Raw genomic sequence first — 16,625 nt, 5'->3', positions numbered from 1 at the left:
TTAAATATCTGATCCTCCTGCCTCCACCTCCCAACTAAACATCTTATGGTGTGCCAGGGATTGAACCGAGGTTTGTTTTCTTTTGTTGTTGTTCACATGAGTACTTTTATTATTTGTACCACAAAAGCGCTTGGTGGTTTCCCTCAGTCAATGTCCATTGCCTGACAGGATTCCTGTGGAGCAGGGAGGTCTTGATGTTGCTGAGCTTGGAGCTCGCCGGGTCAGTGGGAAACCCTGGCACTTTCCCGAGCCTGCCCCTCTGGCTCTGGATCTTTGCTACTGAGCTCAGTGTTGATCAGATGTTCTCAGTGCATCGGAGCCTTTCCTCAGATTCTCAGGTGATTTTTCAGAGTCTTTCTGGAGGAGACCTTTCTTTTGGACCCCCTGTGCCGGTGGGAGGCATGGCAGAACCTCTTGTCTTTTTAACCATTCCATGATTTGGACATTGTTTCCCACAACTAGGAATTGAGGCTTTGTTACTTCCTCGGTGGTCTTCGGAGGTACTGGGCTCAACTGCTCCTCCCCATCCTCCATAACTGAAGCCTAGCAGAGGTCTCTGAACCTAGGTTTTGTGTATGTTAGGTAAATACTCTACCAACTGAGTCACATCTGCAGCCCCTTCTTCATTTTCTTTAAATTATTTGTGGGGCTGGAGAGACGGCTCAGCGGTTAAGAGCACTGACTGCTCTTCCAGAGGTCCTGAGTTCAATTCCCAGGAACCACATGGTGGCTCACAACCATATGTAATGGGATCTGTTGCCCTCTTCTGGTGTGTCTGAAGACAGCTACAGTGTACTCGTGCATGAAATTTATAAATAAGTCTTTAAAAGAATTATTTGTCTGTGCCTATGTCTCTTTGTATGGTGTGATGTGTGTGTGCATGCGGGCGAGCATGCGTGTGTGTGTGTGTGTGTGTGTGTGTGTGTGTGTGTGTGTGTGTGTGTGTGTGCATGCGTGGGAGCATGCGCGCAGGTACTGTGAAGGCCAGAACAGAGTCAGATCCCTGGAGCTGGAGGCGTTTGTGAGAAACTAACTTGGATGTTGGTATCTTAACTCTGGTTCCTCACAACAGAGCAGCAAGCACTCCTAGCTGCCAAGTGGCCTCTCCAGCTCCCACACCACCCCTTTTATTCTCCCCACAGTCTTCCTAAGAACAGGGATTTTTTTATTTTGATGAAGTCCAATTTATAAACTCAAGTTTTATTATTCATGTATTCTTGTGTCTAGGAGTATCTTTGTTATCCCAATGTTGTTCCAGAGATGATTTTCTTCTAAATTTTTGGTGGTTTTAGCCTCTAAATGTGTGTGTGTGTGTGTGTGTGTGTGTGTGTGTGTGTGTGTGTGTGCTCTGTGTCTGTCAGCATATTGTGCACATGTGTGGGGCTCATAGGACAACTGTGACAATGATCCCCTGCTTCTACCTGGACATGGGCGCTGAAGACTTGCACAGCAAACGGCCTTACCATGTTTCTGGCTTAGCGTTCATGTTTCTGTTGATCAATTTTAAGTTAACTTTTAAAATACACATGCCTGAGTATATGCCGGTGCCCATAGAGGATGGAGGAGGATGTCAGACCCCTGAAGTCCTCTACAAGAGCAGCCATTAAACAGAGCCATCTGTCCAGCCCTGGCTAACTTTTTTTTTTCCCCCGGAGCTGGGGACCGAACCCAGGGCCTTGCTCTTGCTAGGCAAACGCTCTACCACTGAGCTAAATCCCCAACCCCCCTGGCTAACTTTTATGTGTGGTGCAAGGCAAAAGTTAAGTTTTCTGGTTTTTTTTTTTTTTTTTAATGGATGCCAGATACACCACTAAAGACATTACCTCTTCCACCATTAAATTATTTTGGCATCTAATCAAGAAAAGAATCATTTGGCAATTGTATGTACATAATTGGCTGACACTTAGCAGAAATCACAAGTAAATTACGGCGGTGAGTTGTCTGGAGAGAAAAGCCTCTGCACTGAGGGGACATAGAGATTGTCTTAGGGAGAGGGGGACTCCATAGGACTTCCTGAGGATAAGAATAGCAGTCGCAGGCAGTAATTTAAGGGTGATAATCTTTATCTGTTCCTGCCCTAGCCCCCAAATAGTTGACACAAAGACCTATTAAGTTTATTAACAAGCTATAAGCACTGTGACTGGGCTTAAATTCATCCATTCTGGGGTTGGGGATTTAGCTCAGTGGTAGAGCGCTTGCCTAGCAAGCGCAAGGCCCTGGGTTCGGTCCCCAGCTCCAAAAAAAAGAATAAAAAAAAAAATTCATCCATTCTAACCCTGTAAGCTGTCTACTTCCCAGCCATGGGCTCTGTGTTAGTGGCAGTCAGACCCATGTGTGTCGTCATTGGGAATCCTTGATCTGCTCATCCTGACTCCTGCTGGACCCTCTCCTCAAGGCTGCCACTCCTCCTCCCCCACCCGTTGGGACCCTCCCCTGAGATCGGAAGTCCAGTGCATGGTCATAGGCGAGCAACTTGCTATTAACCAATCAGATAATTGGGGAGCATTCCTTACACAACGTTGATATGAGATGACTCAATAAAGACAATGCAGGTGGCATTAGGATGCGACCAGATCTCTGGGCACATAAATCAGCATCTGAATACACAATGCCCAAAGCCATCCCACTCCACACACACATACACACACACACACACACACACACACACACACACACACACACACACAGTATTCTAGGCTAGAGCCTTTTGTTAGCAGAGTTGAGGAATAGAAAGCCATTGTGTCTAATTGTGGAGTCTTTCAGAAGGCAAGCAACAGCCTCCCAAGAGATCCCTGTGTGGCCATCCTGCTTCTCTCTGCCCGGTTCTCTTATCCCACCTTTAGAAAAGCTTTTTACTTTGAGCACAAGAGTGCTTGTGTGCCAGAAGAGTTAGATCCTGGATCCTACAGAGCCTCCATCCGCAGCCCAGATGTTTACCCATACTGGCATCAGGAAACACCACAAAGCACCGCAGGCTGGGATACGTCGCCAAACCCTGTCTCAAACGAAGCAGCCGACAAATGCCAAGTGATGTAATATGGTGGCACAAGGCGACAGGAGGGGGTGCCTTAGCCGGCCAGCGCTGAGGCATTCCCCCTCCCACTTTCCCAGGTACCAGCAATATGGGGGGTCTAGTATAAAATGAAGTTTATCTGGGGACACAGAAGGGATGAGAAGGGAGTGGAGGCAGAGAAACAGGACAGAGAGCCGTCGTAGCCATTTCCCAGAACCCTTAGAGTAAGGATGAATGACGTATCACCAGTGGACCCTAGAGCCGCCTCCTCTATCGTCACTCGGGACATCGTTGTCCTTTCAGCAAAACTCAAAGGCCAAAGGCCTGCTCCCCACAGACCACGCCAGAGCTGAGGATAAAGGCAAAGACGCAGGACATGGCTAGGCAAGGCATCCTGGAAGAGAAACTCTACAGCAGACTGAGTGTGAGTGAGGCAGCGTCCAACCACTCCTTCCTCACTGTTAGTCTAGGCTCCGCCCCACACCTGAAAAGGGCTGCTTGCCCCTCCTCTCTCTCTTCTCTTGCTCCTGCTCTCCCTTTCTCCCCCACCCCCCCCCAGAGCTCATGACTGATCTCTACCCTTCTCTCCCTCCCTCCCTCCATCCCTCCCTCTCTTCCCCCCCTCTCTCTCCCCCTTCGTCTGACACCAGCCTTTCAACGCCTCTCCCCATACCCTGTATAAACTCTATTCTATACCATCCGGTAGCTGGTATCTGGGGGCTTGGGGGATGGGGACGGGATGCCTCAGCATGGGCCCATGGGAAGCACTTCCTTCCCCCACACCATACCACACCACCACCAAACGTACCTCCGTCCTCTCTTTTTATAAAACAATGCATCTAGGTACCCGTAGGCCCAGGGCCAGCCGGTCATCCAAGAGTAGCCACCATCAGCAGCACCTGACAGTCCACTCTGTCAATGCCCACATTACTAAAAAGGGAAGAAGCTCTGAGTTACAACCCCACACCCAGCCCCTGGTCCCTTTTTGCGGAGAGGTAACGGGGAGCCGGGAAACCTTCTGGAACAGGGTGGGAGTATAGTCTATTGTTTCAGGTGAATTTGACTTGACAGATTCCCTGGGCAGCCTTGGACAATCAACTACCCAAGTGACTTCTTATCCCAAAACAGTGGCACGGACACCTGGCAAACATAAGATGCTCAATAAGTGCATCGTGCAAACGTCAGGTGCTCAATAAGTGCATCGTGCAAACATCAGGTGCTCAATAAGTGCACCATGCAGACATCAGGTGCTCAATAAGTGCACCATGCAAACGTCAGGTGCTCAATAAGTGCACCGTAGCTACGTCCTATCAGAGGAAGTGGAATGCAGACAACTGTACAGGCTGATTTTGCTGTTGCTCTTTTTGAGACCGGGTCTTATGTAGTCCTGGATGTCCTGGAACTCTCAATGTAGACCAGACTGGCCTCAAAACTCACAGAGATCTGCCTCCCCAGTGTCAGGGTTAAAGACAGATGCCACTCTCTGACATTTTACTGGCAATCAGGTCGCTTAAAAGAAACACCTAGGGCTTGGGATGAAGCTGTCGTACTTCAGCGAGTTCTCTTAGTGGGAAATTGTTCCTGGCTTTGTTGCTAGGCCCTACCAGGTTGTAGGGGAACCAGATGAGTCTGCACCTCTCAAGACCTGTGTGGCATATGACCCTTCCCTGTTAAGGCTTGGCATGTCCGCTTGTCCTCTGTCTTGTTAGGGTTTTACTGCAGTGAACAGACACCATGACCAAGGCAACTCTTATAAGGACAACATTTCATTGGGGCCGGTTTACAGGTTCAGAGGTTCAGTCCATTATCACCAAGGCAGGAGCATGGCAGCATCCAGGCAGGCATGGTGCAGGAGGAGCTGAGAGTTCTACATCTGTTCCAAAGACAAACGAGAAGACTCAGAATCCTCAGACAGCTAGGAGGAAGGTCTCAAAGTCCTTGCCCACAGTGACACACTTCCTCCAACAGGACCACACCTACTCCAACAAGGCCACACCTTTTTTTTTTTTTTTTTTTTTGGTTCTTTTTTTCGGAGCTGGGGACCGAACCCAGGGCCTTGCGCTTCCTAGGCAAGCGCTCTACCACTGAGCTAAATACCCAACCCCGCCATACCTTTTTTTAAAAAAAGTATTTAATGGACATGAGATAAGACTACACTGTACTACTGTGTCTTCAGACACCAGAAGAGGGCATCGGATCCCACTACAGACGGTTGTGAGCCACCATGTGGTTGCTGGGATTTGAACTCAGGACCTCTGGAAGAGCAGCCAGTGCTCTTAACCGCTGAGCCATCTCTCTAGCCCAAGGCCTCACCTAATAGTGACACTCCCTGGGCTGAACATATCACATACTCTTATTACTGACTAGAAATGGATGTAGCAAGCTGGCCCCCAAGCTGACCCTGAGTTTTGCACAAGAAGATCCTTCTCATCAGCACAACTCGACTCGATCTGAAGGACTTACAGCTTTCTTAGATAGTGAAAGAATTTTGAGCATGGAATTTGTTTCTTTTTCAAAGGGCTTGGTCCGACCGGGTCTTAGACAATGTAGCATCTGAAGTCAGGTTTCAGGCTGTGTAAGGAAAGCCTGAAAGGACTGATCTCTCAGAGCCTGACTCAGCGCCTCTGTGTTTGTGCTCACCAGAGCCTCTGGCCAGGGCAGAAGAGGTTACATAATTGCACAGTCAGGCCAACTCCCTCTCTGTGCATGGCGTTCCCTAGGAACCTGACTCAGTGCCTCTCTGTTTGTGCTCACCAGAGCCTCTGGCCATCACAGAAGAGGTTACATAATCACACACACACAGAGAAGCCAGCTCTCTCTCCAAGAATGGCATTCAGCCGCCTTTCTCAGAGTTTTCTCCGTCTGTTCATCAACAAAGCAGGAAGGGTAGCAAGAACAGAAGGTGCAGGCGGACTGTGTAGGGGGGGGCGGGGTTGGGGGTGGGGGGGCTGCCTAAAGAATCTGTTCTCTCACACAACCGTGTCAGGCAACTTTGTTAGGCAGCAAAGTACCCAGAAGAATGGAGTTGGAAGCAGGCTAAGCTAACTACTGGGTAGAATAAGAGCTATGAGGTAGCAATTTGCCGTAACTGAAACAGGTGCTTGGGCTACGTTAGAAATTTCCATTTCTTTCTTTCATCCAGGGAAGACTGCCAGGTCTCATTAAATGTTAAGACAAACAAACAAACAAACAAACAAAATGGGCTGGAGAGATGGCTCAGTGGTTAAGAACACTGACTGCTCTTCCAGAGGTCCTGAGTTCAATTCCCAGCAACCTCATGGTGGCTCACAACCATCTGTAATGAGATCTGATGCCCTCTGTGTGTCTGAAGACAGCGACAGTGAACTCATATGCATAAAATAAATAAAATCTTTAATAAAAAATAATAAAGAATAGATATTCAGACAACAGCTATTGCCTCGTTCCCTTGTGCAGGGAGAGCCCCAGTTTTGTGTGCCACTGTCCCCCTACTCCCACATGTCTTCCTTAAGGATGACTTATTTTGTCATTCTTTCTCTCAATTTTTTTAAAGATTTATGTTATTTATATAAGTACACTGTTATTGTCTTCAGATACACCAGAAGAGAGCATCAGATCCCATTACAGATGTTTGTGAGGCACCATGTGGTTGCTGGGAATTAAACTCAGGACCTCTGGAAGAGCAGCCAGTGCTCTTAACCTCCGAGCCATCTCTCCAGCCCCCCTCTTTTTTTCTTTAATAGAATGTTCCCTTTAGTGGCATCCAAAAGATGAGGGTAGGGGTTGGGGATTTAGCTCAGTGGTAGAGCCCTGGGTTCGGTCCTTGGCTCCGGAGAAGAAAAAAGAAAAAAAAAAATTTCCAAAAGATGAGGGTAAGCCTTGGCTCTCAAGAGAGTCTCGATTCTGACAGCCGGCGAAGATTCCTTAGAGGCAAGCCTAGAACCTGACTGGAGTCTGCTGTGGAGAGAGTCCCTCTTCAGTCTTCTGAGTCCACAGTGAAGCTGGCCTCCAAGTCAATGCTCGTGGAAAGAGCGAATACACAGAGAATGTGGTATCCTGTGATCCTAGCACTGGAAAACTGTGGAGGCAGTGTGTGGCCAAGAGAGGCCATGGAGTTCAAGGACAGATCAGGATGTACAGCAGGGCCCTGTCTCAAAAACAAAGCAGGCTGGATGTGGTAGCGCACACATGGGGTGGAGACGGAGGGCAGCTGAAGGATCACAAGTTCCGGGTCCTCCCTTGCTACATAAGGATCAAAGTCAGCCTGGGCTACAGGACATGCTGCCTCACACAGCATCTTGTTAGCAAGTTGAAAGGGTGACTGAGAGTTTATTCTCTATCTAGGCCTTTCTCTAATGCTGACTCAGTATAGCCTGAGGGGGCGTGGTATGAGGGGCGTGGCATGAGGGGAGCTGCACCACACCTCTAGGCCCCTCCTTATATCAAACCGGGACCTGCAAGTTAAATTCACAACAGCACAGCCTCTATTAAAGCCCCCACAGTTTCTGCCTCTTCCAACGAAGTTTCATTCTGACTGTGCCAAGTGGTGGTGAGAGGAACTGGAGATCCCAGAAGAAGGGGGCGGGTGCACTTGGGCTAAAGATTCTTTGAGGCCAAGTGACTGACTAACTTGGAGACTGTGGAGTTAAAACCTTGCAAATCAGGGCCAACTTACCTTGGGCTCTTTCAATCTGTCTGAAAGCCTTCATTGTTTACCGCCTGTCTGACCTAACATCTTAAAATGTATTCTTGGCAGACCACCAGCTTTCAACAGTCCAAAACCTCAGACTGTTCTCAGCTAATATCTGGAACCTATAGTAGAATTTTCCCTACTTTGCTATAGCCCACGACCTGTAGCCCACATCAAAGTTAGTACTTTTGATTTATTATTTTCTGTGTTCTGTAACTAATAAAGTCTCCCGGAACCATGTCCACAGGGGAACATGGTATTTGTGCAAACCTGAACTTGTCGGCGTTCCCAGAACAGACTATCCCTAATCCCCTCTGCGATGAGAACTGTGGTTTTGTGCCAACAGTGGGTGGTTAGCTAGAACTGCTGCTGCTTTACTGACCAGGGAAGCATAAGTTGGTCCAGCAACACAGGAGAGACATTTGGGTGTTGGCAAATTCAGTTTGTGAATAGCTCTGAACCAGCGACCCCCAGGAGATCTTTGGTTTGCCTTGGAGAAACTGTTACTCCTGTGTTCAAGAACTCTTCACAAATGCAGCACTGTTTGTAGCCCAGGAAAATCAGAAACAACTCAGAGGTCAATCATCAAGCAAACGGAGAAGAAATAAACTTTGGTGTATAATAGAATAGCCCCCACTGGACCAGAGGGAGAGTATGTGTGTGGGTAAAATCATCAATGTAGGGGCATTAAAGTTGGAAGGAAGCCAGGCAAGGTGGCGTACACATGTAAGGCGAACAGTGGCAAGCCAGAGACAAGAGCTCAAAGTCAGCTAGGTTCACAAGATTAGAGAAAAAAACAAGAGGAGGTTGGGGAGGAGGAAGGGAAATGAGCTCCCGCATCAGTAGCTTGCAAACAAACGCTCTTACTTTATTTAAGAATGTGGGGTTGGGGATTTAGCTCAGCGGTAGAGCGCTTGCCTAGCAAGGCCCTGGGTTCGGTCCCCAGCTCCGAAAAAAAGAAAAAAAGAAAAAAGAAAAAAAAAGAATGTACGAATGTGAAGGGAAAGAAACCTCGGGTGGTGCACGTTAAAAATTGGTTCACATTCTCTTGTTCCCATCACCCATCACTGGTTTCTTTCGTTCTCTCCCCAGATGTTTCTTTTTCTTTTTTCTTTTTTCTTTTTTAAATATAAGCGGCGCCCCTCCCCTCCCTCCCGCCGAAACTCTCCCCAGATATTTCTTGGGTGCCCTGAAACCAGCCCCACAGTGTCACAGCTCTGATGCGTGCAAGCCCTCTTCCCTCAACCTTTCACCAGCATGTGCAAGGTTCGGCCTTGGCAAACATTAACTGACAGTGTAGGGACGGTTTGCAGTCACAGCTGTCTCTCTAGCCCCCTGGCACTGACTACTGCTCTTCGGTTTCTAGTCCTCAGCGACCCAGATCCACGGTGGGTGGCTCTGCCTGATCCAGAGATCAAACACACATGCCTATGCCGCCCACAACTGGCTGGAAAATTGGAACTGGTCTTATCCAAATGCTAACGCCAGTCTGAAACCCAGGCAGCCTTTGTTTAAAGTTGAGGTCAAACCCACTAGTTAGGAACAGGGCTGTCCAAAGAACACTCTCCTGCCCCCCCCCCCTCCTAGCCCTTGACTTCCAGAATTGGACCCTCACCTAATATTTTTACCCAGGGAGAAGACTGAGAGTGGGGGCAAGATGCCCATGGACAACAACTGCTCCTGACCCCTCCTACCAGCGGGGATCACTTATTCTGCAGATGGAGAACGATAGGATAGAATCCCCCAGCTATAGAAATCCAGAAATCGCTGTGCTGAGACCACCTGGTCAGCCATGTCTATATCTCAGTGAGAACTGTTTATTGAGTCTTTGGCTGAGCAAAAAATTAGTAAATAAATAAATAAATAAATAAATAAGAGATTACAAATTCCTCAAACCTGTCTTGACCTGCACGTACCCTCTACAGCTGTATCTATTTTCCCCATACTTAAACCCAGGGCCCTTGACCGGCTAGCTCCTTCCCTTTCATACGACTTCATCGTAGTGGGGAAAGGTGCTGTTCCTTGCTTATAAACGCAGGCGCATCTATTGAGTCAGATTGTGGTCTCTTTTCTGCCTTCTGCTTCTTTATTCTGGGCTCTTAAATCAAACAGGAGAATTGAGTGGGAACAGTAGAGGGCAGCTCGTAATAAAGACCAGCCCATAAGCCGAATCGGTGCCCGCCCCTCCTCTTACCGATCGCTCTCGGACCCATTTGGCTCTAAGGCTTCTCCTCCAGGGGACTTAGACTAAGAGCTCACCCCCGGCCGGCTGCAGGAGCTTCGCCAGGATTGGCCACAGATTCTGCCGGGAACCGTCTCATCCCCAGCTCTGCTCCACCCCGATCTGACTCAATTCTAGAGATTTCCCACACTGCGCGTACACTCTTGTCGCCAGGAGGCGACAGAGTACATACTCTGCAGAAGCCAGTCTTTATGGTGTGTGTGTGTCTGTCTGAGGTCATCAGAATTGGCAACAAGCACCTTTAACTTCTGAATCATCCCCAGTGCTCACACTTAATTTTTTTAAGGGTATATGCTGTGATAGAATCCCGCGTGTGATAGAATCGGTACGTGTCCTGACAGACCACACCAGGCCAAAGCAGTTGTTCCACGTGGGAGAAGCTTATTGGGGGGCTACGGAGATAAAGGGGGAAAAGAGAGAGGAGAAGTGGCAAAGGTCAGGAAGGGTCTGCTTTTTATTTAAACTGTGATGTAACCGCTCGCAGGTAAAGGTGGGAGCTAAACCAAATAGACGCTGAGAAATGTATGGCCATCGCCATGGCAACAGTCTATTGCCATGCGGGTCCATGTCGCCTATGGATGACGTCACCGCTGGGTTCGGAGGCGAAAGCGGGGTCCTGACACGAACGTGTATTTTTTTGTTTTTTTTTTTTTTTTTGGGGGTTCTTTTTTTCGGAGCTGGGGACCGAACCCAGGGCCTTGCGCTTCCTAGGTAAGCGCTCTACCAGCTCTACCACTGAGCTAAATCCCCAGCCCCCCCCTTTTTTTTTAAAGATTTATTCATTTATTATATATAAGTACACTGTAGCTGTCTTCAGACACACCAGAAGAGGGCATCGGATCTCTTTACAGATGGTTGTGAGCCACCATGTGGTTGCTGGGAATTGAACTCATGACCTCTGGAAGAGAAGTCAGATGCTCTTAACCGCTGAGCCATCTCTCCAGCCCCACGAACGTGTGTTTTTTGTTCTTTTTTAGTAAATTTATCTCGTCTTAAAATTCCTAGTCCAGGAAGGGGGAGGGGGCTGGAGAGATGATGGTTCAGTGGTTAAGAGCACCCCACTGCTCTTCCAGAGGTCCTGAGTTCAACTCCCAGCAACCACATGGTGGTTCAGAACCATCTGCAATGGGATCTGATGTCCATCTGTAATGGGATCCAGTGCCCTCTTCTGGTGTGTCTGAAGACAGGGACAGTGTATATGTATATATACCTGAAATGAAATAAATAAATCTTAAAAAAAAAAAATGAAGAGTGAAAAATTCTAAAGACAGACACTTAGTTTTTGTTATAGAAATGGACAAAGGTTTGGAGGGTATCCAGTGCAATTCCCATGTCTTCGGGTCGCAGAACAAACAATTAGGTCAGGAACACATGGGTATTCATGTAGAGACAGCTTATTAAGAGAGTTATCTCGCTTGGTATAGTGGTGCACACCTTTAGTCCCAGCATCCAAGAGGCAGAGACAGGCGGATAGTGGGAGTGCCAGGCCAGCCTGGGCTACATACTGAGATGTTGTCTCCATAAGCCAATAACTGAAACTTAAAAATTATAAGCATATCCAAGACTCAGCTGGCCAGATTGATGGCTGGAAGGCCCTAGTTTGGAAGATCCTTTTTGGCTAATTTCCTGACTCGTAACAGCGGAATTGTCCTACAGAGAAAAGAGCACACAGATAGAAAGACCCACCTGGGAAGCCAAAGGAGTGGTTAAGCCATGAAGACTTTCCTCCCCTCTCTCAGTGTTAGTCCTTTTTTTTTTTTTTTCCGGAACTGGGGACCGAAACCAGGGCCTTGCGCTTCCTAGGCAAGCGCTCTACCACTAAGCTAAATCCCCAACCCCTCAGTGTTAGTCAATGTGTCATGTCCCGGTCAAGCTTTGGACTTGTTGGGCTGGCTCATCAGCAGGGGCCTATTGGTGGGAGTCAAAAGCCTACGGGGGCCTTTGTTTTAAGCCGCTAGACTTTTGTCTCAAGTCAGGAGGTTGAGGAAGAAACCAGCCATCTTGGAGAATCGCCACCTTTATTACCACGGTCCCCCAAGTCACTCTGTCTGCCTAGGAGCCTGGCTAACTGCTAGTCTGTCATTTTCCTCTGAGTCCACTGCTTGCATGTTTCCTCACTTCTTTTTTTTTTTTTTTTTTTTTCGGAGCTGGGGACCGAACCCAGGGCCTTGCGCTTGCTAGGCAAGCGCTCTACCACTGAGCTAAATCCCCAACCCTCTTCACTTCTAATAAATACCTTTGTCCGATTGCTGATTCTGTTAGCTTCCAGGAGGTTCCATTAGGCTCCTCCCAGGGACCTAGGAAGGGCTTACGTCATCACCTGCCGCCATTACGGCATTACGCCATTACCGCCAGGTGTAGGTAGCATATACATGTACTACTCACCACCCATCTCTCTCTTCCTCTCTGCCCCCCCCCCCACGTGTTCCTGGCGGTCTCTCTTCCCCTTTCTGACTTACTCTGTCCCCCTTCTCTGCCCTCATGGGTCTGCTCAAGTCCGTCTGCCTCTGAGATTTCTCTGCCACCACCCACTGCACTCCATGCTCTTCCTGCCTCTTCATTCGTTAGCTGGCGGCGAAAACAAATCTAAATAAGACCCGTAGAACTGCATCCCCAGGACCATATGATATGCCCAGGGGTCCTAATGGAGGCACCTTTTCAATCAAGATCCCGTCTTCCCAGATGTGTCTCCAGCTTGCGTCAAGTTGACATAAAACTAGTGGGCATAGGGCATTTGCACCGGCTATTCCTCCTCATGGCCATCCTACCCAGAGGCCCAGACATTTCTGGAAAGTCTGGATCCCGCAAGCAATCAGGCCCAGAGGGGCCAGGTCAGGTAGCTGGCTGAGGTCCAGCCCTTACACAGCTTACTTGGACTAGGCTTCACTCGTGTCTTGAGAGCGCAGCTGTTGTGCAGTTTCAGAATTCGATGCTAAAAATACTCCGTGGCCCAGAAGGAAGGGCCCCGACAAGGGGTCTAGCCACTTGTGGATGGGGCTTCTTAGAGCTGTGATGGAGTCTCATTAACCACGATGGAAGGGGTGGGTCCTGTATACTCAAACCCCAAGGAGGCCCTCTGATGACCAGGGGAGACCTCTAGGAGAGGGTGCCACCTCCTTGTCTCTTCACAGGACCTCTAGGATGAGTGGCCGTGTGTTTACATATCTATTTGGAAGGCAGGTGAGGCGGGGATTAGTTTGAACCCAGGCGGTTGAGGGTAGCCCAGGCAAACAGAGCCCAGCACTGCTTGTCTCTAGGCCCCTAGAACTCGGGTTTCCAGAGCTTACTCCGACTACAATAGCTTTCTAAGTAGAGAGGTGTCCCCTTTGACCAGTCCAAGGGAGGACGACTGGACAGGGATTTATATCAGGCCCCGCCATACTTCCTACCCAATTTCGGTTTCTCCAACTGCAGACTCTGAGCAGGGAGCGCCTTCTGTGGCTTTCCTGTTGCTGTTTGCCTGGCAAACTCGTCCTTCCCTCCAGACAGACTGCTTGCCTTATCAGCCCTTAATCTCAGAGGAGACAGACAAATACCCTCTGCCTCCTCGGTGACAACAGTCCCTCCCATTGCCCCTCCCCTGACCTCTGAGACTGGAGTGGCCAGTTACCGCAGAGGGAATTCCTCATCTTTCTGCATGGGCAGGAAACCTGACCTCCTTCCAGACCTCCCTCCGCGGATCCCTTACTAGATGGCGCTGGCCCTGGCCCTGGCGTGGGATGTGTGCAGCGGTCGGGTATCCAGCCACACATCACTACCTCTGCCTGGCCTGTGTAACGTAAGTGCATGCTGCGAAACGGGGTTTCACAGCCCGCCGCAGCCACTTCTCAGAGCTTTGGTTCAACTCCTGCTGTATATGCTGTAAGGTCATCTTAAACACCACGCCCCCAGGAAGGCGTGTCCAGCTCAGTACCTCCTGTTCTCCACAGTCAGGTGCTCAGTCCTGCTGATGGCTCTTGTCCCTGTGGAACCCTCTTGTTCTTGGCATCTACCTGAGACAACCTGAACTAGTTTCCCTGGTTCAGATCATATCCTCAGGGGACCTCAGGACTCTGTTCCGAACTTACCTCATCTTCCACACTGGTGTCCAAAGCTGGGCTCTTCATGCTAACAAGGGCATATCTGTTTGGGCATCCTTTTCCTCCTTCCTGATCATCATGGGGTTTGTCTAGCTGCATCCCACAGTCCTCTCCCAGGCCACCCTCCCTGGGCTGCTCACAGCCTTTCTTTGTCTTGAAATCCTTTTCTTTGCTTAGCTCCTGGACCTCTCTCCTCTTGGCCTCCTCTTTCTGACTGCCATCCAGGCCTGGCTTCTTCTCTGTCTTAGGCTGGAAACATCTTGGAGAGGAGGAAGCTGTAGTTGCTAGTTTTTACAAACATTGGTCGACTGATCATAAACACTCACATTCTTAGTTTCTGGGAGAAGGCTTCGCCTAATGGACTTGCCAAATTGTTCCGTGGTTGGAGGCCTTCAAGTCCTCAATATGGCTGTGCCCTTGCCAACAATACACATTAACTCTGGACTTCACTCATCCAGGGCTGCTCCACTCTCTATAACCTCTCAGAGGCCCAGACTGCAAAAGCCATCATCAATTTACTGATGACTGACATTTGGTCATACCTCTCGCCCAATACCACACTCCAGATTTGTCCAAGCAGCTGTCATGTAGATGCCCCAAAATCAATTAAGGACAGAGCAAGACTCTGCCTCCTGCCTTCTCTCCAGCATTCTCCATCTCCACCACAGGTAACGAACACCATCTCCATGCTCAGATTGACCCCTCTCTCACAGCCCTGTACAGTTTATGGGGAAAAAGCACTCCACCCCCTGGACCTCCAGGCTCCCCCCACTCAAGCCAATGATTACTCTGCCAATCTTTTGCCCTTAGACACATTTTAATTTTTATTTTGAGAATTTCTTTAAAAAAAAATTTATTTTATTATATACATGTGAGTATACTATAGCTGTCCTCAGCCACACCAGAAGAGGACATCAGATCCCACTACAAATGGTTGTGAGCCACCATGTGGTTGCTGGGAATTGAACTCAGGACCTCTGGAAGAGCAGTCAGTGCTCTTAACCTCTGAGCCATCTCTCCAGCCCCTATTTTGAGAATTTTATACCCACATATGTGTTTTTATCAACTCTACCCCCTATTCCCTCCCCTCCCCCTCCAATTCCCTTCAACACTTTTCCTCCTTTATGTAAGCGCTCTCTCTCCCTCTCAACCCACTGAGGGAGGGAATAGGGATTCCATTTAGTGTCTCCTGAATGTACATGAGTGTAGGACCATCTACTGTAGTGTGGGCAGGTTTTCAGGAGCCACATCTCTCTCCCCAGCAGTCACCAGTTGTTACTAACATCTCAGACTTGGGGGTGGGACATCATCAGCCCTTCCCCCATCCACACATCCATGAGTCCATGTGGGCAAGGCCTGGTCACGTCCAGCAAATGCTGCTTCACCATGGTAGACAGCACTGCCCTGGGACATTTCTTTTAAAGAAGTGGCATGGCCAAGGGCGCAGCAGTGTGACAGGCTGTCCGGCCTAGGCTGTGCAAGGTTCTATTGCCAGCATCACAAGGCACATATCAAAGTGACTGAGGCTTGGCAGCACACGCCGTAATCCCAGCAGTGTATCAGGCAGGTTTGTGAGTTCAAGGCCATCCGTGTGAACCAAGCCTCCCTCTCAATAAACAAACAATAAAATACAGCAGAAAAATACGCACATCATGGGGTTGGGGATTTAGCTCAGCGGTAGAGCACTTGCCTAGGAAGCGCAAGGCCCTGGGTTCGGTCCCCAGCTCCGAAAAAAAGAACACAAAAAAAAAAAAAACAAAAAAACCACCAAACCACGCACATCATAAAAGCCTCCCGAGCCATTTACAAGCACATAGTTTATGTGCTGCTCACACCTGTGCAGTCACCAGCATCCTTCTATCTGTAGAACTTTCCATTTTTCAAACAAAAGTTCTGTGCCTATTAAATAGTAACTCCATTTCTCTTTCTTAGTAGATGGGAGGCAGTACTTGTCTTTGTTTTTAACATTTATTTATTTAATTTATATAAGTACACTGTAGCTGACTTCAGACACACCAGAAGAGGGCATTGGATCTCATTACAGATGGTTGTGAACCACCATGTGGTTGCTGGGAATTGAACTCAGGACCTCTGGAAGAGCAGTCAGTGCTCTTAACCACTGAGCCATCTCTCTAGCCCTGTACTTGTCTTTGTAATGGTCTCATTTCACCTAACAAGATGTCTTTATGAACCATCAGTGTTGGAGGCTGCGGCAGCATTTTCTTCCTTAAGGGCTATATAATATTCCCCTGCATTTTGCCTTTCCTTTAATCTGTCAAAGGGTACTTACTGCTTTACCTTTTCCACCATTGTAAATAATTCTATGAGTGTATAAATGAGTGTGTGTATCAATGAGAAAAAACATAGTGACATATATGCATGGAATGCCACAATAAAATTCATTATTTTGTATGGTAATTTAATTCATGCACTTTCCCCCTCAAGACAGAGTTTCTCTTTGTAGCCCTGGCTGTCCTGGAACTTGCTCCATAGGCCAGGCTGGCCTCCAGTGCAGAAGTGCTCATGAGTATTTTTTTTTTTCAGCTTCTATTGGCCTGGCACCTGCTTTTGCCTGAGTGCTGGGTTTAAGGGTATACAACACCATGCCTGGCAAAAGTTTCT

The 16,625-nt window shown here is 48.5% G+C and overlaps 1 long non-coding RNA gene across 1 annotated transcript; it reads right to left on the bottom strand.

Annotated features, from left to right (window-relative positions):
- Positions 1-3,849: 3,849 nt before the first annotated feature.
- LOC147998580 (uncharacterized) lies at positions 3,850-10,028 on the bottom strand. The gene is made up of 2 exons (XR_015645698.1): positions 9,877-10,028; positions 3,850-4,886 (listed from the first exon to the last, which is right to left on the bottom strand). It is a non-coding gene; the product is annotated as an uncharacterized LOC147998580 (long non-coding RNA).
- Between the last annotated feature and the right edge of the window lie 6,597 nt (positions 10,029-16,625).

The sequence above is a fragment of the Rattus norvegicus genome, chromosome 20 (assembly GCF_021556685.1).
Source record: "Rattus norvegicus strain SHRSP/BbbUtx chromosome 20, alternate assembly SHRSP_T2T, whole genome shotgun sequence".
Taxonomy (NCBI): Eukaryota; Metazoa; Chordata; class Mammalia; order Rodentia; family Muridae; genus Rattus; species Rattus norvegicus.
This window is presented reverse-complemented; position numbering and strand designations above follow the sequence as displayed.